This window comes from Callorhinus ursinus, unplaced genomic scaffold, assembly GCF_003265705.2.
Source record: "Callorhinus ursinus isolate GAN/ISIS: 27379988/994484 unplaced genomic scaffold, GSC_fseal_2.0 scaffold1, whole genome shotgun sequence".
In the NCBI taxonomy this organism is placed as follows: Eukaryota; Metazoa; Chordata; class Mammalia; order Carnivora; family Otariidae; genus Callorhinus; species Callorhinus ursinus.
In genome coordinates this window covers 95,949,096-95,973,170 of record NW_027397063.1, presented here as the reverse complement: position 1 = coordinate 95,973,170, position 24,075 = coordinate 95,949,096, and the positions used below count along the sequence as shown (strand labels likewise).

General features: G+C 33.5%; 1 protein-coding gene and 1 non-coding gene across 2 annotated transcripts in view; both read left to right on the top strand.

The window, feature by feature from the left end:
* RSRC1 (arginine and serine rich coiled-coil 1) overlaps nt 1-24,075 on the top strand; it is a 429,432-nt gene that overhangs the window by 155,846 nt on the left and 249,511 nt on the right. The window lies entirely within an intron of this gene.
* Nucleotides 1,063-1,170, top strand: LOC112834292 (U6 spliceosomal RNA). Its single transcript, XR_003210829.2, has one exon. It is a non-coding gene; the product is annotated as a U6 spliceosomal RNA (small nuclear RNA).

Below are 24,075 nucleotides of genomic sequence, written 5' to 3'. Positions count from 1 at the left end.
AAGATAAGGAATTCTCTAATATTATGTATTTGAATCGCTTTCAAATTATATTTTTAAACTATCAATCTTTGTACTCTTTTTTTCTACCTCTTTTGTTTTTCCCTTTACAAAACCAGTCTTTTGTTTCTCTCAGTAATGATGCTGAGCTCCCAATGCCTCAGCACTGAAAGAAATTGTATAGATTGTCATGTTAGATATATGGCAACAGAGACCTAGTCCAGCCTATTTTCTTTACAGATGAGAAAACTGAGGCTACCAGAGGTTAAATGATGTATTTACCCAAGGTAGCTATCAAGGTGAGATTTTGATAAGTTAATAGTTATACAGTTGTACAAATAACTCTTATCTTACTGAAGTACATGTTTTACACTTAGACATTTTGTATCTCCCCACTGTGACTAACTCCAGCATATATTTAAAATATATGTATTAATAAATATGGTCATTTTTCTGGGATGTTAAGAATCAGTTAACCTGCTCCCTCTTGATAACTCTTTAAAATGTATTCCTCTACCTGTCACTAGCTATTCCAGTTACTGCTGCCCAGAACTAAAGGGTTTGCTGTTCTTGTTAAAAAGGAAGATTTACATCCCTTTGGGCTTAGACACAATTGGAAGGTATGGAATAGATTAAGGATAAGTATCACAAACACATTAGTGACTTGGGGCTTTCTCACAGATTTAACCAAAAGAATTGTGGGAGGAAAAAAAATCTTACACCTAACAGGAAAAAAATATATAAAAAATTTAGGGAGACTGAAGTGTGAATAAAATTCTCATAGTCCTTAAAAATATTTTTTACTTAAACTAAAATTAAACACTAAAAATAACACCTAAAGAGAATATTAATTACATCTAAAATAAGGACTACTTGATACCATTGTATCTGTCAGGAACCAGTCAGGAAGATGAAACCACACTAGTTATCTTAATAGAATTTTTTATGGTGAGTTGGTTAATTAGGTATGGGAGGGTGATGCAAAAGGCGGAACACTGAGATATCAAGAGATAGTAATAGCAAGAATCAGGTACTGCTCCTGGGGGAACAAAGAGAAGAGGTTGGGTGCTCTCTTTGACAGCTCATACACTACAATTGGAACAATACAGAGAAGATTAACATGGCCCTTGCACAAAGGATGACACACAAATTTGTGAAGCGTTCCATATATTTTCCAGAATCTTTGCGGGGCTGGGGGGAAGAGAAGAGGTTGAGATTATTGGGATTTAAGATCTCAGAGAAGGGCAGAGCTGGGACCCAGACCTGGGAGGACTAGGTGTTGATTGACTGGTGTTGGTACCTCAGAGGCTTGTGGGATGGGCTCCACAGAGCTAAGAGCTGGACCTTTGAGAAGGGGCTGCTGCTTGGCTGTGCTAGTGGCCTCTGAGGGAATATGATGGGTCTGGTTCTGGGAAAATGGAAAACAACAGCAACAACCTAGAAATTGGAACCAACTCTACTAAGGAGTTACTTCCTTTGGAGTAAAGAGTTGTTGCAGGGGCAGCCCTGACAGGAGCAGCAAGTAAAACAGGGAAGCCCTTCTCACTTTCTGGAACTGTTCAACTTCCTTCTCACACCTCTTCCTAGCAGAACTTAACAGGGAGCTAGCTGGCAAAGGAAAAATGTCATTTGCAGAGTTCTATAATAAATTTATGGCAGAGGTAGCAGCTTAGTAACTAGCACAACCATTAACTGCCATTTTCATCCTTTTATACTAAAAACTTTCCATTTCTCTTCCCTGAAGTTCTAATAGTTGTTTATATCCATTGGTTCCTACTGTTGTTCAAGAGATAACAAATAACTTGAATGTTTGAGATTACTGATTAGGTCTTTCTCAATCTACGTGCCCCAGGCCTAGTGTTATGTAAGGTTATGTAGGTTTTTGCCCATCGTGGTAACTTCATTGTGTAGTATGTGGCTCAACATCTTTCTTACAAATGCTAAGGGTGTACAGTTCTGAGTCCTGATTTTACTTTCCTCTCTACATTTTCACTGCAATAAACTTCTTTTTGCTCTTTTACTTTCCTTCCCTTTTCTGTACCCACCTGCAGTTTCCTCTTTTGAGACTGGCCCGTAACAGGATTGATTTGTAGTTTGTGCATACTGGAACCAAAAATATGGGTTAAAATGTGTATATTAGCAATTAAGAGCCTTTTAACATTTTGCGTAAGGGAACTCAAAGTTAAGGATTATTTTCTATATACCATTGTTCAAGGTTTTTTTTCTCATTATTGCCCCCCCCCCAGAGAAGAATTAAATCAGTTTGATCGATTTTCATTTAACTTAAATGAGAGAGAAATTAACAAAATTAAATACTAAGGAATAAGATTCCTGAATTGCGTTGAGCTCTGGAAGGCCACAAACCATTTTAATACCTAAAAATTTGTCTGCTCTCCCCTTCCAATTGAGAATTGAGAATCCATCTATATAATATACATGCTATATATTAAGAGACTTGGGTTCCAGTACAAACTCAGTTCCTGAATACAAACTCCTTTACCAGATAAGGATCTCCTTGTCTTGCCCTCCCCCTCCCACCCCTTAAGGAGAGAAGTGGCTTTCCAACTTGTCTTATCCCTTCTTTAACCCTTATCTTCCTCGTTCCTTCTTTCCCCTTACTTGCTCCATTTGCCCCCTTGGCTGGGGTAAATGGATGGACTGAGATCCTTTTACTCTCCTGCCGCACATGCAAAGATATAGTTTGGAAACCATTTCGTCTATGATTATATCACATAATTCAATACATTGAAAGGCTGTTTGGAAAGCATTGGAGAGAAATGTGAGCTAGGTTTCTGGGCCAGGGTTCAGAAACTTTTTTCCATAAAGATCCAGATAGTAAATATTTTCAGCTTTGTGGGCTTACAATGTCTGTCAGAACTACTTAGCTCTGTGGTTGTAATGTGAAAAGCAGCCACAGACAATAAATAAATGAATAGGCATGTCTATGTTGCAGTAAATTTTACTTACAAAAGCAGGCAGTGGGGCCAAGTTAGCCTAAGGACTATAGTTTGTCATCTCCTGGTCTAGGCTGCCACAGCCTCTTGTATAGAATAGTGGCCTCCCAAATGAGGTACAAACACTTTTGATTGCACCCTCCATAACTTAAATACAATTTTTAGTATATGTGTATATATTTCCCAGTTTATTTAAAAATTTGATAGATGCACTACTATACTAATCTATTATGTCATCATTTTTAAGAGTAGCATACTTTGCATTGTATAGATACATACTAACCTATTTAATAATCCTTGTGTCTTTGGACATAGAAGTGGTTTTCATTTATTATTGAAATGATGGATATTCTTTTTTTTATTATGTTATGTTAATCACCATACATTACATCATTAGTTTTTGATGGATATTCTTATACATAAATATTGTACATGTACATATATGTATATGTACATATATGCAGACATATTTTTGTATCTAAATAACTTTGTGTATATTATATTTCTGTAGAATAAATTCCTAGAAGTGAACTTTCTGGGTCAAAGAGTATTGGTTTTTATGAGGTTAACACACATTGTCATTTTGCACCCTGGGAAGCTAGTATGAATTTCCCCTTCTTCCACCACTAGCAGTAAGTGCCCACTTTTAATGTACTGAAAATATTATTACTCTAGCCAAAAATTTATTGACTGAATCAGTAAAATAATTAGAAATACAGTTAGTATAATATGATACTTCTTATTTCTGTGGATGACAGAAAATTTACTTTGTCATTTCTGATTACAATACCCTTTCTAGAGGGAATTTAATGATGCTATTTCTTGACTATTACTAAAAGGGATGGATACTGACATATCTGATGAAAGGATGGCTGGGCACCCAGGAAGTAAGTCTTCCAGCACTTCAGTGAAGCCATTTCAGACCGGCTTATTGTAGCATTATAACAAAGCACACACAGGTGTTCAGACATTTATCCATCAGCTCTCCCAAGAGGCTAGTTTCACTTTCAGAGCTCTATTTATATGAAGTAGTAAACCATTAAGAACTGTATACTTTGTATCTGGATGGCTTTAGCTTCTTATATTCTGAAGTTAGTGGGGTGGGGGGGAATCCCATCTTTTTAGACTGTATGCCATGACTTTTTCCTCATTGTATCTCAATTCAGATATCACTATTGATAAAATTCCTGGAAAAAATTACTGAGTTAACATCACCTTAGGAATGGGATGCCTAAAACAGCAGGTGATAGGATTTGTCAAATTATCATCAGATGAAAGCATTTTAAGACTGAAAATAGTAAAATCTGGCATTTTAAAATTACTTTCTATAAATTCCAGAGTTCTAAATATAGTAAATAGTGCTTTAGGACTATGTGATATATGTATACTTTTTTAAAGGGTAGCTTTTCCTTGCCTACTAAATGTGAGGTGTTTTTTTGTTTTTTTTTTTTCTGGTGCTGTCAGGTTTGAAGGAGGTAAGTTGCTGGTTGGAACTGAAAATGCTGTGTAGGAATTAATATACCCAATTAAGATTTTTTTGCAGCTCTTTATTTGACATAATTTCAAACTTAACAAATATGTTTCAAGAAGAGTAAAGAACTCTCATATACACTTTATCCAGATTCACCAATTGTTTACATTTTTGCCTCATTTGCTTTATCAAACTTTCTGTCTCTCAGTATTCTTTTTTCTGAATCATTTGATAGTAAGTGGCAGGCATCAGTCCCTTTACACCTAAATATTTTTGTGTATATTCCATAAGAATTATTTTTAAGGTAGCCACAGTACAGTAATCAAAATCGAGAAATTTAACGATACAGTATTATATAATCAGCAGTTCGTAGTCCCAGGTATGTCATATAACTTCCTCTTTGCATGTCAACCACCTTTACCCTCCATAAAAGGCTGAGTCCAGTCCAGGGTCATGTATTACAGTTAGTTGCCATGTCTCTTTAGTTTCCTTTAATGTAGACTAGTTGCTTGGCTTTTCTTTGTCTTTTATGACCTTGACATTTGTAAAGCTATATAGGCTGGTTGTTTAATAGACTGTCCCTCAATTTGGGTTTTTCCAATGTTTCCTAATGATTAGAGTGCATTTTTTTGTCAGGAATATCACAGAAGTAATGTTGTGTCATCCTCAGCACATCATATCAGGGCTCACCGGATGTTGGTTTTGTTCCATTATTGGTGATGGTAACTTTGATCATTTGGTTAAGGTCCTTTCAAAATTTGATCTGGCAACATAAAAAGAACTTTTATAGTGGTTTGATTTCTAAGGCACACATTCTTGTTGAATAAATTGATATGTTTTCTCGGTATATATTACCTGTTCCCCATTTGGGGAACAAAACAAAACAAAATGGGCTTCTTTGTTTAATATTGGTGAAAAAATTAACTGAATAAATAAAATAATAGATTTGTATAATTCTACTTGTATCAGTTTCAGGGGGTTTATTTCTACTTGCTTGGTTTCAAATTCTTTATAGTTTGTTTGCAGACTATATTGGTAGAAGATACTACATTTTATAATTTACCTAAAGAGTTGTTATGATATGGAATTTTAATTTTTTTAGTTGTTTCATGTTTTAATACTTTCTTCCTTTTCTCATGCAGTGCTGAGCCCTATTTGTATATTATCCCCATTGTTTCTAGCCCTGTACCAAATCAAATCTGGAATATTCCATTATTTATATACTTCTCTTAGATAAATTTTAAATTAGGAATGAAACAAATACAAAAGCATGATATTCCATAAGTACTTGGTTTTAAGAATTTTATTTTAAGGTGAGAAGGACTGTCACAAGTTCTTCACTTTCAGAGAATCCATTCCTGAAAGGTTAAAATGTATCCTTTTTCAAGTCCTTAAGAGAATTCCAATCTCCTTTAGCAATCTACTCAAGTACTTAACACACTCTAGAAATGCTTTTCTGTAGTTGACCTAAGTCTGCTATCCTATTTCATGTTTATTTGTAGTAAAGATGAAGAATAACTAGTTCATGGCTTTGAAAATATTAAATCCCACATCCTCAGTAAATTACTTGCTTTCAAAGGTACCATTTTCTAGTTCTCTAGTCAGATGTGTGATTAACGTGTGGCCATCATGCCACTCTTTAGTTAGAAATCCAGAATTGGATAAGGACCATGGACCTTTTATTTATTGGCCTCAGCTTTAATGTTATTAAATTTACAGTATGCCGTATGGTTTTTAATCCAAGCAAAAAAACCAATAATGCATTATTTCTTTTGAGTGGGAATATTATTGAGATATGCTGACAGTATTGGAGTTTTATATAAAGTTGAGCTGCAGAAGAAAGTTTGAAAATCAATAATTTTATATGTTATAATTTAGTTTTTCACTTTGCATTTCTCAAATTATTTAAGGTCTAGTTCTTTATTATACTTTTAATAAATAGTTGCTAGTAACTTTTCAAGCACATATATAGTTCCAAGTAAAAGAACAAAGAAAGCTGAAAAATAGTAAAATAACACACAGAAAGATGGATTAAAATAAGACCATAAGAGTGAAGCTGTTCTTTACCCGTTGGCTAAAATGTCATTTGTTGTTACTTTTCCTTTTAATGTTTTTGAATTTTAGCACTGATGGTTTAACTCTATATTGAGTAGAAAGGTAATTGAAAACAACTGTCTATATGTTTTTGTTTACTATAGTTTGGCTTTATGCAATTTTACCAGCATATGTTTACTAAATTCTTAAAATATTTTAGTCTAAAATTTACAGTAGATATGTATGATTTATGTTTACTTTTGGAAAGTGTTTTATATATATATATGTATATATATATTTAAAGACCAGAAATAGATTAGAGAAACAAAATCATAACAAATTCAAATTTTAACACTCAGTTTAAGTAAACTAAGGTTAATAAATTTAATTATATCTAGTAAAGTATTCCCATATCTTTTGACAATTGATTTCATTTTTTTTTTATCAAGTCCATTTTATAAAAATAAATGACTGTCTGGGATACTAAGAAAAGCGTGTTGCTTAAAATCAGTTGTTTAAAATGAAATTATTGACTGCAAATGTGTAAAAAAACAAATATATACACATGCATGCATACATATGTACAAATATATACACATACATACATTCTCTCTCTATATATAAGCTTTGGGTGTCTGTATCCAACAGTGGGTGCTCTGGAGACACATTTAGAAGTGAATTATGACTCGGATTTCAAGGCCTGCCCAATATTCTGAGTTAGTATTTGACTTAAAGAACGAAGTGATGTTTCAGCCTATGTCAGGGGAACAAGGCACACAGTTTTAGATAATCTTATACTGCTCAGACAGGTTGGCAATCACTAAATTAAACTCATGATGCAGTTTGGTTAAATGATCCACTGATTACCAAGTAATCACAGCACTCTACATGGGAATCTGGGTTCAGTAACTCATGGCTGTGTATGGAAATAATGCTTATATGACAATTTTTTTTGCTACTGGTGGATATGTTTAAAATGTTTTGGCTGTTCTTGGAGTGGCATTTGATGAAGTTTGGGGCTGGGACCTCAGTTTTTGGAAAGAGTATACTTCTAGTTGGCTGCTTTAAAGGCAACAATGTTGATTAACTGAATGAGTAATATAAAACAGAAACAGAATTCAGTATAAAACATTGTGGCTTTCCCATTCTTTTTCTTTTAGCAAAGTGATTATGACCTTAAGAAAAGGCACCTACTGACTCTTGCAAGTGGAAAGGAAAAGATATGAAATCCTTTTCAACATTTCCTTATCTTATTACTTCCACTGTGATTTTATCATCATCAGTGTAGATGCAGATATTCCCTCCAAAGTTTTTTCTTATCAGTGGGCTCAGCTTTCTATATTGTCCTCAAGTTAGCTTAGTTAAACTTACTAGGAAACTGTCAGTTTGGTGTCTTTGCAACTACTCTATTATTTTCTTGTGACCACAATTCTCTTAATAATTGGTCTGAAGTGATGACCAAGATTTCAGAAATTGATTGTTATGAGAGTTAAGAAAAACATTTGGAATCCACAGAGTTAATGAAATAACCCTTGATTATCTAAATAATACAAGAACTCATGTAGTATCATAGTGAAAAGTTTCCTGTTTTATATTTAAGAGTATTTTAATTGAATTTTAATGCATTTAAGTGTCTACAGACCATTAATTTTGGCAGTCTTTTTCATGATAAATGCTATGTGTTTAGAAAAATCAATATTAAAATTTAGCTTCAAAGAATTCATGAAGAGAAACATAATGAAATCTTGATATATTATATACAAAAGACAAATCCCCGATCATTTCTTTTTATGCAAATGAATTTGATTTAGACATAATTCCCCAACATCACCATGAATTTCCATCTGTGTAACCCTGATGTTCTTAAGCAGTCTGCAGTTACCTCATGCTCTGGGCTATATTCACTGTGCATGTATGGAAACTGTGACTATCTTAACACTTTAGATGATGATATGAATAACAATTGTTTGTTGATTTTATTCTCTATCTCCCTGGATAACCTGCTGTCTGCAAAGGCTGAATAAGTGGCAGATAGCTTTTGTCATCCCTTATCCAAGCTGTACACTTGTAAGGAAGAGCAGGGATAATCGCCTCAATCTAATTAGGGGTTAAAAGAGGCCATGACTGTGATGTGGCAGTGAGACACCTTACTGTAGCAATCCTGTTTGCATTAGAAAAATAAGGTTGTCATATTGATTATTCACATTGGCTTATATTGGCCAAGGCTCAATGGTTTGTATTGCAGCTGAAGCAGTTGAAGATCCCAGCTATTCACAGAAGACCTGTGCTATAGCATATATTGTATTGTGGCTTGTTTGCTAATTTGGGGTTTTACGAATGAAGACGGAGTTTAATCAGGCGATTTAAAGGTTAAACTGATCATCAGAAACTGAAGTTTAGCTTCTACCTTGTGATAGCAATGATTATGTAAATTCTGAATAAGTGAAGATCTAGTGACATTTTACGCTCTAACTGAAGATATTATGTATAAATATAAAAGCATTATTTAGAGCTGTTTTAGTCTGTTGATGATGCATGTTTCGATGGTAAAGAAAAAAGGGTAATTGGTATTAGTCAAAAGGATGCAGCTTGTGTTTCCTGTTTCCCTTCTCACTTCTCTTCAACCTGTTCTCCTTTGCTTCACCCAGTTCTGGATTTTGGGTATGTTCTTAGAACAAAAATAGTGGAAAATAGAGACAGGTTTGAAAATTTCTTGTACAAATCTTTAATCAATCACTACTTAACTCTATAAGTCCCACTAAGTTGCTATGCACGGATGGCCTATATTTTGATATACATATCCAATGTCTGTAGACGTTGGATACTTTTTATGAAATCTCCATTATATAACCAATTTTTAGAATGAAGAGTTAGTATTATAGTCCCCTCCAGTAGTAGTCAGTTGTTTTGCATTTTTGCTTTCTCCTGCTTGAGTATCACAAGGATTCATGGGAATTTTATTCAACATATTTCAATCAGAATTGTTATTTTGTTGTTTTTTGATGCTCAAATTGTAGCAAGTTTGTTCAGCATGAATCTCTTCAAATTGGCTCCTGTGTTCTTCACACATGACCCTGTTACTTTTAAATGATTCTTTACATTTTGTTTCAGTCTCAGACTGAAATTTTTTGTTCCAGAGCCTGGAATTAACCATTTATCCAAATAACCTTGGCTCCTTTTAGTCAAGAATGGTATTTAGAGATCAAAATACGATGCTTCAGGGATGGCATTTCTTTAGTTCAGTGGGCAGAACTTGAGAACACACTGTGTTTCCTTGAGTCTAAGATGTGGTCAAATGTAATTTTATGTACTACTATGAAAGAAAAAATATTGCCATTAATTTTAAGATACCATCTAATGCAAATGCATCCTCATTACAGATATGTTAAAATAATATTCAAAGTGTACATCTTAGAATCAATGAAATATGGTATACTAAAACATGAATTCATACTATTATTTTAAATTGAAATTTATTATCACAGGATTTTGACTTAAGGTTTAGTTTTACATATTTTTTTCTTTTTCAGTGAATGTGTTCCTAATAACATTAGCATAATTATTTGCTATTGTATGGTATACATGAAACTGTTTTTTAAAATAATGTTCTTGAGTTTATAAACAATTGATGGAAAAACTATAAGTAGAACTTTATCAGAGAATCCAGCAGTAAGTTGGAAAAATGAACCAGGAGTTAAGAGTGGTTCAAACTAGAAATACAAAGGTAATTCAATATTATGAAATTTGTTAATATAATTAGCTATAGTAATAAGTCAAAAGAGTGTAGTGATGTCTACCCTTCTTCATTTCAGTTATTTTTGGTAATTCAGAGTTAAGGGTGTTGTTATGTGATTTTAAAAATATAAGTTAAGTCATATGGTAAAACACACAGATCTTATGTATGCAATTCGGTAAGTTTTATCACATGCATTCATTTGTAGAACTTGTGTTCCATATTGCATCCCTTTCAGAAATTTTCTTGTGCTCCTTTGTAGTCAGTCCCTCCCCCAGCCTCCAGAGGCAATCACTATTCTAATTTCATTTACAATAGATTAGTTCAAGAACTTAATATAAATGGCATCGCATAGTATGTATTTTTTTGTACCTGGCTTCTTTTGCTTAGCAGGTTTTTGAGATTTATCCATGTTGTTGCATATATTAGTAGTTTATTCCTTTTATTGCTGACTACTGTTCCATTGTATGAATGTACCACAGTTCATTCTATTGAAGGATATTTTGGGTTGTTTTCACTTTGGAGCTATTAAGAATAAAGCTGCAATGGATTTTCTTGTACAAGTCTTTGTGGAATATATGTTTTCATCTCTCGGGTAAATATCTAGCAGTGAGTTTTCAGTTTTTGAGACTAAAGCAGCTATGAACATTTGTGTACATGTCTCTGAAGTGACATATGTTTGCATTTCTTTTGCATAAATACCTAGCAGTGGAATAGATGGATTGTATGATAGGTGTATATTTAACTGCCAGATGGTTTTGCACAGTTGTTTTAGTTTACATTCCCATAAACAATTTATGTTTCAACAAGAAGTTTCAGTTGTACATCTTTGCCAACATTTGGTGTTACAGACCTTTGAATTCCAGCTATTCTAATGGATTTGAAGTGGTATTTCATTGTGAGTTTTAACTAGCATTTTTCTGGTGACTAATGATGTTAAACACTTTTTTTCTGTGCTTACTGGCCATTTGTATATTTTCCCTTGTAAAGTATTTGTTCAAGCCTTTTATCTATTTTTCAGAAAAAGATTATTTCTCTTTTTATTATTGAGTTGTTGAAATTTCTTACATATTCTATGTTCAATTCCTTTGTTAGGCATGTGTTGTGAATATTTTTTACTGGTCTATGGCTTATCTGTTAATTTCTTAACAATGTTTTTATATAAATAGTAGTTTTATAATTTGAAGTCTTATATGTAATTTTTTTCTTTTATTACTACTTGGACTTTTTTTCTTACATGTAAAAGCTAGAATCAGTTTGTCAGGTTCTACAAAAATCCTTGTTGGTACTTTGATTGGAATTGCACTGAATCTATAGATCTGTTTGGTGGGAACTTGTATCTGTAAGATATTACATTTTACCATCCATGGACATAGTATACCTCTTTATTTATTTAGTACTTTAAAAATGTCTCAGTAAAAAACATTTTTTTTCTTCTGTAAAGGTCTTGCAAGTATTTTGTTAAATTTATGTCTGTCTACTTTGTATGTTTATTGTATTAATTGGCATTATCTTTGTCCTACTTGGAATTTGAATGGGAATTCTGCTAATATTTTTCTAATGAGAATAAGTTTCTTTTTGGTTTTTGGTAGATACAATTTCCTGTTTGACAAAATTTTCTTCTGTTCCTATTGGATAAGATTTTTTAGAAATCATTTATTTGTATATTTTTTTAACAAAATTTTTTCCTGCATTAATTGAAATCATTTTAAAGTTTTCCCCTTTTAATATAGGAATGTATGAATAATAACTGATTTTCTATTATTAATCTGTCCTTGCAGACCTGAGATGAATTGAGTGTACTTGTAGTGTACTATCTTTTTGTATATATTGCTGGATTTGTTTGGTTTATTAGTATTAGTTTATTTCCTTTTCCAACTTTAGCATCAAGGTTATACTAGCCTTGTAAATGTAATGGAGAACACTAGTAGGGGATATTGATAATGGGGGAGGCTATGTATGTATAGGGGAAGGAGATATATGGTAATCTCTGTGCCTTCTACTCAATTTTGATATGAACCTAAAACTGCTCTAAAATTTAAGTCTATTAAAACATGTAATGGTGAATGGTTCATCAGTTTCTTTCTTTCTTTCTTTTTGTTCTTAGTGTTACCTGTATGAAGAAATTTTTTTTTTTTAAAGATTTTATTTATTTATTTGACAGAGAGAGACACAGCGAGAGAGGGAACACAAGCAGGGGGGGAGCTGGAGAGGGAGAAGCAGGCTTCCTGCCGAGCAGGGAGCCCGACATGGGGCTCGATCCCAGGACCCTGGGACCATGACCTGAGCCGAAGGCAGACGCTTAACGACTGAGCCACCCAGGTGCCCCGGTTCATCAGTTTCTATTCTCAGAAAGTTTATGTAGGACGAAAATGATATAGTCCTTGAATATTTGGTAGAACTAGCCTATAATACAATTTAGGCTTAGTATTATTATTGTGAGGGTTTTTAAATTATTTATTTAGGTTTTTTGATGGTTAAAGGACTATGAAGGCTTTCTATTTTATTGTTTATTTCTTTTTTTCTGTTTAATCTTAAATCAGTTTCTGTAAGATTGTATTTTAGAAATTTGTCTGACAAATTCGTTTTACCTGAGTATACAGATTTATTGTCATGATACTCTCTTACTGACTTTTAGTCTCCATAGCATTGGTAGGTAGCTTTATTCCCTCTGCTTTTGAAAATGTTAATACTGTTTATTATTTCCCATTCACTTCTCATTTCCTCTTTATTACCTTTATGAGAAAGAAACAAAAAAATAAGCATTCGTGTCTTCTTTGAAGATGATGTTTTGTCTAGATTATTCGGAGTTCATTTTTAAAGGATTTCTCTTTCTGAGTATCTCCTTCTCTCCCACTCAGTTTAACTCTCATTCTGTTTTACACATGCCACACCACATACTACATAATCCTTTTGGCAATGCTCAAATCATTATTAATTATGCAGTTTTAAAATTAGAAATTATATTTCTTCTGTTATAGCTATAAAAACAGTACATGTTATATAACATTTTCTTTTCTTTTTTAAAAAAATTTTATTTATTTATTCATGAGAGACAGAGAGAGAGAGAGAGGCAGAGGGAGAAGCAGGCTCCCAAGGAGCAGGGAGCCCGATGCGGAACTTGATCCCAGGACTCTGGGATCATGACCTGAGCCGAAGGCAGACGCTTAACCATCTGAGCCACCCAGGTGCCCATAACATTTTCTTTTTTTTGAGTAGTGATGAGTGATGAGGAGTGGGAAATGAGTAAGAAATGATTTCTTTCTATTTAGACCATCCTGAGTATTCTACCTGATGAGGGTTGTAAGTAAAAATGATAATAGGATTAGCCCTTTAAGGACAAGACCTCTTAGATTGTATGCTCCCATCTTGTAGATCTAGTTGTTACTGATTTTGTTTCTTGGTCAGTATCATTTTATAGAAAGTACCAAATGTGATAAATAAAAGTTTATTAGGCTTTGATTTATCACATTTGGCAATTTTGGGCCTTTTTGGAAATATGTGATGGAATATATAGGATCATAGTGATTGGGGAGAAAAAATAGGAACACTGTATGTCTTAAAAGTGTACAAGACAGCCCATTCGAGAAAGAAATTTTCCCATCAAAAATGCCAGTGATACTTCATTGAGAAAAACCAAGAGAGTAAACTACTTTTGCTAATATTGCAGAGCCAAAAATGCTGGAGAACTGTTAAAAACCAACATGGTATACACTTATATGGTGAATAGTTCCATGACCACAAATGTTTTCACTTGCCCTTATGTAGTCCATTTTCCCCTCCACCTCAGCCTTAGATAACTGCTAATGTGCTTTCACTATAAATTAGTTTATATTTTCTAAAATTTTATATAAGTAGAATCACAGTACACATTATGTACTCTTTTGTGTTTGGCGCTTTCCCTCAGCATTATAATTTTGTGATTTATCCATGATGTTGGATGTGTATCAGCAGGTAGTCCTTTTGAATGAAGAGTAATGTTCTTTTGTATAAATATATCATGTTTTGTTTTTACACTCATCTAATAGATATTTGAGTTGTTTTCCATTTTGGATATTACTAAAGCTGTTATGATCATTCATATAAAGTTCTTCAAGTGGACATGTGTTTTCTTTACCTGGAAAGTGAATGACTGGCTTGTTTGAAAGGTTTAGGTTTACCTTGTAAGAACCTGCCAAATGGTTTTCTGAAGGGGTTGTATTATTTTACATTTACATGACTGGTACATAAGATTTCAAGTTTCTCCAGATCCTTGCCAACAGTTTATATTGCTGTTCCTTTTAATTTTAGCCTTTGTAATGGATTGGTAGATTTATGCCGCTGTGGTTTAAATTTTCATTTCCTTGGTGTCAAATAATGTTGAGCATCTTATCTTTGTTTATTGGCCATTTGTGTATCTACTTTTGTGTAGAGTCTGGTCAAATTTTTCTCCTATTTTTAAAGTTTTACTGAAGTATAATTAATATACAGTAAGCTGCACATATTTTAAAGTATGCAACTTGATATTTTTTTATTTCAGTATGTAACTGTAATACCATCACCACAATCAAGATAGCGAACCTGTCCTTCATAACCAAAGGCTTAGTCAGGCTCCTTTGTAATAACTTCTTCCCTCTCTCATTGCTCTTTTTCCCACAGGCACCTAGTTAGTGTAACTGTTGATGAGTTTACATTTTCTAGAACTTTATATAAATGTAATAATATGGTATGTAATCTTTTTGTCTGATTTCTTTCAGCATAATTATTCTGAGATGCATCTATGTTGTCGCATATATTTTTCGTTATTGCTGAATTACTATTCAGCCATTGTATGTGTATGAAACAGTTTGTTTTCCCAGTTACCTATTGATGGAAATTTGTGTTGTTTTCAAGTTTTGGCTATTATAAAACAAGCTGCTATGAAATTTTGTGTACATGTGTGGACATACTTTCTTTTTGGCTATAGAAGGGCTGGATTATATGGTAGGTTTATGCTTAACTTAATTGCCAAACTGTTGTCCCATGTGGTTGTACCATTATACAATCTTGCCAGCAGTGCATGAGTGTTCCAGTTATTCCTCATCACTACCACATGTATGGTTAGTCTTTTATTTTAGACTTTCTGATAGGTTTGAAGTGGCTCATTATGGCTTTAATTTACATTTCCCTCATAACTAATGGTGATGAGAATGTTTTCAATGTTCTTATTTGTCACCTATATATATTTCTTAGTGAAGTATCTGTCCACATCTTTTGCTTATTTTTGTGTTGGGTCGTTTCCTTATTATTAAGTTTGGAGAGTTCTTTATATATTCTAGATTCAGGTACTATATCAGGTATGTGCTGTGGCTTTTCTTTCATTCACTAGGAGTGCCTTTTTTCTTTTTAAGATTTTATTTATTTATTTGACACAGAGAGAGACAGCACAAGCAGGGGGAGTGTCAGGCAGAGGGAGAGGGAGAAGCAGGCTCCTCTGCTGAGCAAGGAGCCCGATGTGGGGCTCAATCCCAGGACCCTGGGATTGTTATCTGAGCCAAAGGCAGACGCTTAACCAAATGAGCCACCCAGCTGCCCCACTAGGAGTGCCTTTTGAAGACAGAAGTCTTTAATCTTTTTTTAAAAGATTTTATTTATTTATTTTAGAGAGAGAGCATGGAGGGGAGGGGCAGAAGGAGAGGGAGAGAGAGTCTTAAGCAGACTCTGTGCTGAGTGTGGAGCCCCAGATGGGGCTTAATTTCATGACCCTGAGATCACGACCTGAGCCAAAACCGAGAGTTGGGTGCTTAACTGATTGTACCACCCAGGCGCTCCCAGAAGTTTTTAATTTTGGTGAAGTATTGTTTATTAATTTCTTCTTTTATAGACATGCTTTTGGTGTTGATCTAGGAGATCTTTTCCTAACCAAAAGCCACAAAGATTTTCTATTTTCTTCTACCAGTTTTATAGTTTCAGGTTTTACATTTAGGTCTATGATCTGTTTTGAGATATATTTTGAGTATGACATGAGCTATGGATCAAAGTTCATTTTTTTTTTCTTTTTGCATCTTGAAAATTTAATATTGCCAGCATATTTTTTTGACCAGATCACCTTTTCTTTGTTGGATTGCCTTTGTATTTTTGCAATAAAATCTGTTGTTCATAAATGTGTAGGTCTATTTCTGGACATTCTCTTTGTTCCACTGAAATACATATCTGTCTTGATGCCAGTACCACACTGTCTTGATTATTAGAGCATTATAACACTTGGAATCATGTAGTCATAGTCTTCACACTTTGCTCTTTTTTCAGAGTTGTTTTTGCTATCTTAAGTCCTTTCCATTACCATATGAATTTTTTTAAAATATTTATTTATTTGACAAAATGAGAGAGAGAACAGAAGCAGGTGGAGAGCAGCAGAGGGAGAGAGAGAAGCAGGCTCCCCACTGAGCAGGGAGCCCGACGTGGGGCTCGATCCTAGGAACCCCAGGATCATGACCTGAGCCAAAGACAGATGCTTAACCAACTGAGCCACCCAGGCGCCCCTATTACCATATGAATTTTGTAATCATTTTGTCAGTTTCCACAAAATACCTTGCTTATATTTTGATTGGGATTGCATTGGATCTGTAGATCTATTGGGGAGAATTAACATCTTAATAATATTGAGTCTTCTGACCCTGTTAACAAGGTTTATTTTTTCATTTATTGAGGTCTTATATGATTTTTCTCAACAGTGTTTTGTAGCTTACAGTTTAGAGGTCTCTGACATTTTCTTTTTTCATATTTATACTGAAGTATTTTATATTTGTAATGATACTGCAAATGATATATATATGTAATATTTAAAAATTTTTAATTTTTGATCGTTTGTTGCTGATATGTGGATATACACTTGAATTTGGTATATTGATCTTGTATCCTGCAGCCTCGTTGAACTCACTTATCATTCTAGTTGCTTTTTTGTAGATTCCACAAGATTTTCTGCAGAGATGATCATGCTGTTTGTAATGAAGACAGTTTTACTTCTTCCCAATCTGGATGTCTTTTATTTCTTTTTCTTGCCTGACTGCTCAGACTACAGCATCAAATACAGCATTGAATAGAAGTGGAAAGTTTGGATATCCTTGTCTTATTTCTGATATTAGTCAGATAGTACTTAGTTTTTTTCACCATTATGTGTGGTGTTAGCTGGTGGATTTTGGTAAATGCCTCTTGTCAGGTTGAGGAAACCCCCTTCTTGTCCTAGTTTGCTGACAGGTTTTTTTTTTTTGGATATACATGTTGGATTTTGTAAAATGCTTGTGACTATTGAGATGATCTTTTTTTCTTATTTAATTGTTAATGTGGTAAATTACATTGATTTTCAAACGTAAAACACTTTTTCATTTCTTGTAGGAAACTCTACTTGGTCATGGTCTGTTATCTTTTTTATATTTTGTTGCATTTAATTTGCTAAAATTATATTTAGAATTTTTACATTTGTTTTTCACAAGGAATATTTGTCTGCAGTTTTATTTTCTTATAATATCCTTGATTATATTTTGTGTCAGGGTAATGCTGGCCTCAGAGAATTAATTGGTAAGTATTTCTTAATTCTCTGAAAGAGTTTGTGTAGAATTGATATTCTTTCTTAAATGTTCGATAAAATTCAGGAGTGAAACAATTTAGCCTGGATTTTTCTTTACAGAAAGGTTTTTAACTAAAAATTAAATTTCCTTAATGGAGAAATGAGTAAACAAATTAGAGAAATATTGTCATTTAGGTTATCTGTTTCTTCTTGAGTGAGCTTTGGTAGTTTTGTCTTTCAAGGAATTAGTTCATTTCACCTAAGGATTTACTTTATAGGCAAAAAGCTATTCATATTCCCTTTTTATCCTTTTAGTATCTGTAGAATCTATACTGATGATTCTTCTTTTATTCCTGATGTTGATAATTTGTTTCTTCTTTTTTTCTCATCAGTCTGGCTAGAGGTTTATCAATTTTATTGATTTTTCTCAGAGAACCAGCTCTTAGATTCATTAATTTTCTCTGTAGTTTTTCTGTTTTCTATTTCATTGCTTTCCACATTGAACTATATTATTTCCTCTTTTTCCTGCTTATGTTGGGTTTAATTTGCTCCCTTTTTTTTTTTTTTTAGTTTTTTAAGATATAAACTGAGGCCATTGCTTTGAGAGCCTTCATTTTTTCTCATATAAGCACTTAGTGTTATGTATCTTCTATAGGAGCATCCACAGGTTCTGATATGTTGTGTTTTCATTTTCATTTTCATTCAGTTCAAATAATTTCTCATTTCACTTTGATTTATTCTTTGGGGTTATTTAAAATGATGGTATTTATTTTTCAAATATTTTGGGATTTTCTAGATGTCTTTTTATAAGTCATTTCTAATTTACTTTCATTGTTCCAGAGAGCATACTTTGATGATTTGAATCCTTTTAAATTTATTGAGATGTTTCATGGCTCAGAATATGTGCTATTTTAATGAATATTTTGAAAACTGTATATTTTGCTTGTTCTTCTATGGGGTGTTCTGTAAATGTTAATTGGGTCAAGTTGGTTGATAATGTAGTCACCTCTGTTATGTCCTTGCTGATTTTTGCTATACTTGTATAATCATATATTAAGAGAAAGAAATGGAAATTTCCAACCATAATTCTGGATTTGTCTGGATATTTTTGCAATTCTGTAATATTTTTAAGCCTTATTCTGGGTTGTAGTTAAGTTCCTTGGAGACAATTTGGTCCTCTTAGGTCTTGCTATTATGATATGTTAGTTGGTTCTGGAGCAGTACTCAGTCTAGTGCTAAACGTTCTTACAACTCAGGTATGAACTTGATGAATATTCTAACAAATACCTTGTGAGTTACAAGTTTTCCCTGTCTGGCTTGTTGGAACAAGTTTTCCATTTTGTGTGAGCACCAGGTTCTGATCTGGTCTGATCAGTTCTTTGGGATGGTATTTTCTTTTGCCTCTTGTACTTTCTTTACAGGCATGCACTATTTGGTACTTTGCTGACTATACAAAGGGGATTCGCAATAGATTTTCATAGTTCTGTCTCTGTGCTACTGTCTCCTCTCTTGTATTCTGTCCTCTGAATTCTAGTTGCCTTAGTCTCCATGGAATCTCAGCTCTGATGCCTCAAATCAGGATGTTGCCAGGCCGCATCTGGGTTCTCCCTCCCTGTGCTGTGTGATCTGTAGTAATAAGCCGCTGTTCATTTGTGTCTTGTCACTCAGGAGTCACTGTTCTTTGTTGCCTGACATGCAGTGTCTTGTAAACCATTTTTTTAAAAACACTTTGGTTTTGTTGTTGTTGTTTTGGCATTTTGTTTTGCGATTGTTTCAGGGGAAAGCATAGAGTATGTTCCCTTTTACCCTTAGAATCTTTTGCCCATTTTAAATTTTCTTCTAATCTTAACCTTTTTGATAAATAAAAGCTATTAATTTTTATAAAGTCCAATTTATTTTTCAACCTTGATGTTTGCTTAAACCTTGTCTACCTCAAGGTCACAAAGATTTTCTTCTAGTAATTTTATATAGGCTTAGTTTTTACATTTATATCCATGATTTATTTTGACTTGTAAAGTGAGGTAAGCTTGATGTTCCTTTTGGGGGGGGCGGGGATGTCTTCCCATACAGATAGCCAATTACTCCAGGACCTTCTTCCTTCCTTCCTTCCTTCCTTCCATCCATTTATTTATTTATTTACGTATTTATTTATTTAAATTTTTTTCTTCCAGGATTTTATTTAAATTCAACTTAGTTAACATATAGTGTAGTATTAGTTTCAGGAGTAGAATTTGGTGATTCATCACTTACATATAACACCCAGTGTTCATCACAACAAATGCCCTCCTTAATACCCATCACCCATTTAGCCCATCCCCCACCCACCTCCCCTCCAGCAACCCTCAGTTTTGTTCTCTATAGTCAAGAGTCCCTTATGGTTTGCTTCCCTCTCTGTTTTTATCTTATTTTATTTTTCTTTCCCTTCTCCTATGTTCATCTGTTTTGTTTCTTAAATTCCACATACAATTGAAATATGGTATTTGTCTTTCTCTTACTGACTTATTTCACTTAGCATAATACACTCTCTTCCATCTACATCATTGGACATGGCAAGATTTCATTCTTTTAGATGGCTGAGTAATAATCCTTTATCCATTATATATATATACACATATACATGTATGTATATATACACGTATACATATACTTACACACACATTTTCTTTATCATTGCTCAGTTGATGGACATTTGGGCTCTTTCCATAATTTGGCTATTGTTGATAGTGCTATTAACATTGGGGTGCATGTGCCCCTTCAAATTAGTATTTTTGTATCCTTTGGATAAATAACTAGAAGTGTAATTGCTGGGTTATAGGGTAGCTCTATTTTTAACTTTTTGAGGACACTCCATACTGCTTTCCAGAGTGGCTGCACCAGTTTGCATTCCCACCAACAAGTTAAGAGGATTCCCCTTTCTCCACATCCTCGCCAACCTCTGTCATTTCCTGAGTTGTTAATTTCAGCCATTCTGACTGGTGTGAGGTGGTATCTCATTGAGGTTTTGATTTGTATTTCCCTGATGATGAGTGATATTGAGCATTTTTTTCATGTGCGGGACCTTCTTTCTTCATTGAATTCCACTGATACCTTGATATTGTAGCAAAAATCCACTTCTCTTATATATGTGGGTCTCTGCATTCTGTCTTATTAATCTCTATATATTACCAATATATAATCTAAGCATCATGATATGATTACCGTGCCATTAAGCAAATGATTTTCACAGTTGATTTATCAAAATTTATAGCTTTTGTTCTTTGAAAAACACAGAAGCTCATTTCTATGTAGTTCATTTGTTTTCTATTTCATTTCATTATTGCTCTCATTTTTTCCTTCTGCTTTCTATTCACTTTAGGTTTAGTTTGATCTTATTTTTCTATCTTAAGGAGGAAATTTTGAGCACTAAAACTAGATTTCTTTTTCTAATAAAAACATTTAAGGCTATAAATTTTCTGTTAGCACTGTTTTTAATTAGATATTTTGGTCTTTTATAGATGTTTTGTTGATGGATTTTAATTTAATTTTGTTGGATTCAGAAAGTATACTTCATAAGACTAGTCTTTTTAATCTTTTGAGTTTTTTTATTGTCCTTTAGTTGCTCAGATAACAATGAGTATATTGTAGTTGTTGGGTGTAGTGCTATATAAGTATCAGTTGGGTTAAGGAGGTGGTACTATTGTTCAGATCTTCTCTATGAGTGTTAATTTTTTTCCTTGTTAAATTGACATATGTCAGGTTCTCCACTGAAGATTCTGAATTTATCTCTTTCTACTTTTAATTCTGCCTGCTTTTGTTTGATAGTTTTAAAATTCTGTTATGAGGCATATATCCATTTGTAGTTGTTATAGTGTTTTCCTATACTAACCCTTTTATCATTATGATCTGTCCTTTTTTCCCTGAAGTCTGTTTTGAATAATATTAACCTATTCTAGCTTTCTTATTCTTACAAGTTACATAGTACATCTTTTTTTCTAGTTTTTCCATTCAGGTCTCTGTTCCTTATATTAAATTTGGGGTTCTTTTAGACAGCCTATATCTGGGTCTTTTTTTAAAATACATTCTGACTATGCCTTTTAATTGAATGGTTTAGTCTATTTTTACCTAATGTAATTTTTGATATGGTTGTATTTATCTCTGTCATTTTCCTTAGATTTGTTTTGATTATGACATAAATTTTTTTCTCTGTTTCTTTCTTTTTTTTTCCCTACCCATTCCCATACCTACCTTCCCTCTGGCAACTACTGGTTTATTCTCTTTATTTAAGAGTCTGTTTTTTGGTTTGTCTCTTTTTTCTTTGTTCATTTGTTTTGTTTCTTAAATTCTATATATGAATGAAGTCATATGATACTCGTCTTTCTCTGTCTTACTTATTTCACTTAACATTATACTCTCTAGGTCCATCCGTGTTATTGCAAATAGCAAGATTTTATTCCTTTTTATGGCTATGTAATATTCTCTTATATGTATGTGTACACACACACACACACACCACATCTTTATCCATTCATCTATTGATGAACACTTGGGTTGCTTCCCTATCTTGGCTATTGTAAATGCTGCAGTAAACATCGGGGTGTATCTGTCTTCTTGAGTTAGTTTCCTTACCTTCTTTCTTGTTACTCAAATAATTTTTAGTATTAAATTTAAATTTCTTTATTGTTTTGAAAAATATATTTCCTTGAATTATTTTTAGTTGTTACACTAGAGATTACATGTTTAACTTGTCCCATTTAAGCACATCTTTAACTTATTCTATTCTTCTTTAACTTATCATTCTACTTATTCCAAGCAATAGTATTTTTTATTTCATCTTTAATTTTGAATGATAGTTTTCCTCTGTATGCAGTTCTTGGCTGACAAGCTATTCTTTCATTTCAAATGTTGTTCCAGTGTCTTCTGGCTTTCATAGTTTCTGATGTAAAGTTAGCCATAACCTTATAGTCATTCTTTTATATAGTTTATTTTTGTTCTCTGGCATCTTTACTGTTTTCTTTTTATCTTTGGCTTTTAGCAGTTTTATTGTCATGCATGTGGGTGTGGTTTTCTTTGTTTATTTCACTTGTTCAGTGAGCTTTTTGCCCATGTAAATCAATGTTTTCGACCAAACTGGGGAACTTTGGGGCATTATTTTCCACTTACTAATATACTGGACCACCTGCTGTTGTCCCACAGATCTCTTGAGGTCCTGTTCGTTTTCCTTAATTTTTTTTCTCCTTGTATTCCATACTGGGTAATTTATATTCATGTATCGTTAAGTTCACTGATCTTTGTTTTGCTGTTTTCTCTCTTATTTTGATCCCATTTAATGATTTTTCATTTCATTATTTTACTTTCAGCTTTAGAATTTCATTTAAAAAAAATAGTTCCCATACCTCTACTGAGATTTCCTGTCTGTTCATTCATTGACAGTTTTTTTTTCTTCAATATTTGAACAATTTGTGATAGCTGTCAAGAAATCTCTGCCTGCTAAAATTAATATCTGGTTTACTCATAGTTTCTGTTCACTTTTTTCTTATATGGTCCACACTTGATTGTTTATTTGCACATCTAGTATTTTTTACTTAAAAATCGAACATTTTTAACCATTCTAGATTCAATTGTGTTCTTTTGGGGAGTATTGCTTTATTTCCTGTTGTTTTGTTTTTGTCCTTTTCTCATCTTAAACTGCAGACTTCCTTGCTCTACTTGTAGGCAGTATCTGATACCTCTTTATACTGTTTTGGTTTCTCTCTGCTGCTTTTTGAGACTGGTTCCTTGGAGTGGTCTGTTCTATTCCTATTTTTTTCCTTGGTTGCCAGCCAAGAATTTAGGTTCAGCTAGAGCTCACTCTGTCTGCTTTTCTTCTATAGATGATTCCCTAATTTTCAGCTGCTTTACCAATTTTACAATTTATACTTAGACACTTCAAGTCCATTTTACATCAATTGTCTGCCACCAGAGATAACAGTTAGTCTTAGTCGTAGTTAGTTCCATCTAATATAACAGAATTCCACCAACTAGATGGCTTAAAAAACATTTATTTCTCATAGTTCTAGAGGCTGGGAAATATGAGATCAAGGTGCCAGCATGGTAGGTGTGTAGGGAGGGCCTTTTTCCTGGTTTGCACATGGCCTCCTTCCTGTATCCTCACATGGTGAAAAGAGGGAGGGCTCTGCTCTCTAAGGGCACTAATCGAATCATGGGGAATCTACCCTCATGACCTCATCTGAACCTATTACCTCTCCCAGAGTTCCCCACCTCCAAATGCAGTCACACTGGGTTTAGGGTTTGAACATATGAATTTTGGGGAGCACAGACATTCAGTGCATAGCACACATGTTTGGGGGATGCACTCAGTTTCAAAAAGCATCAAGTGTATACA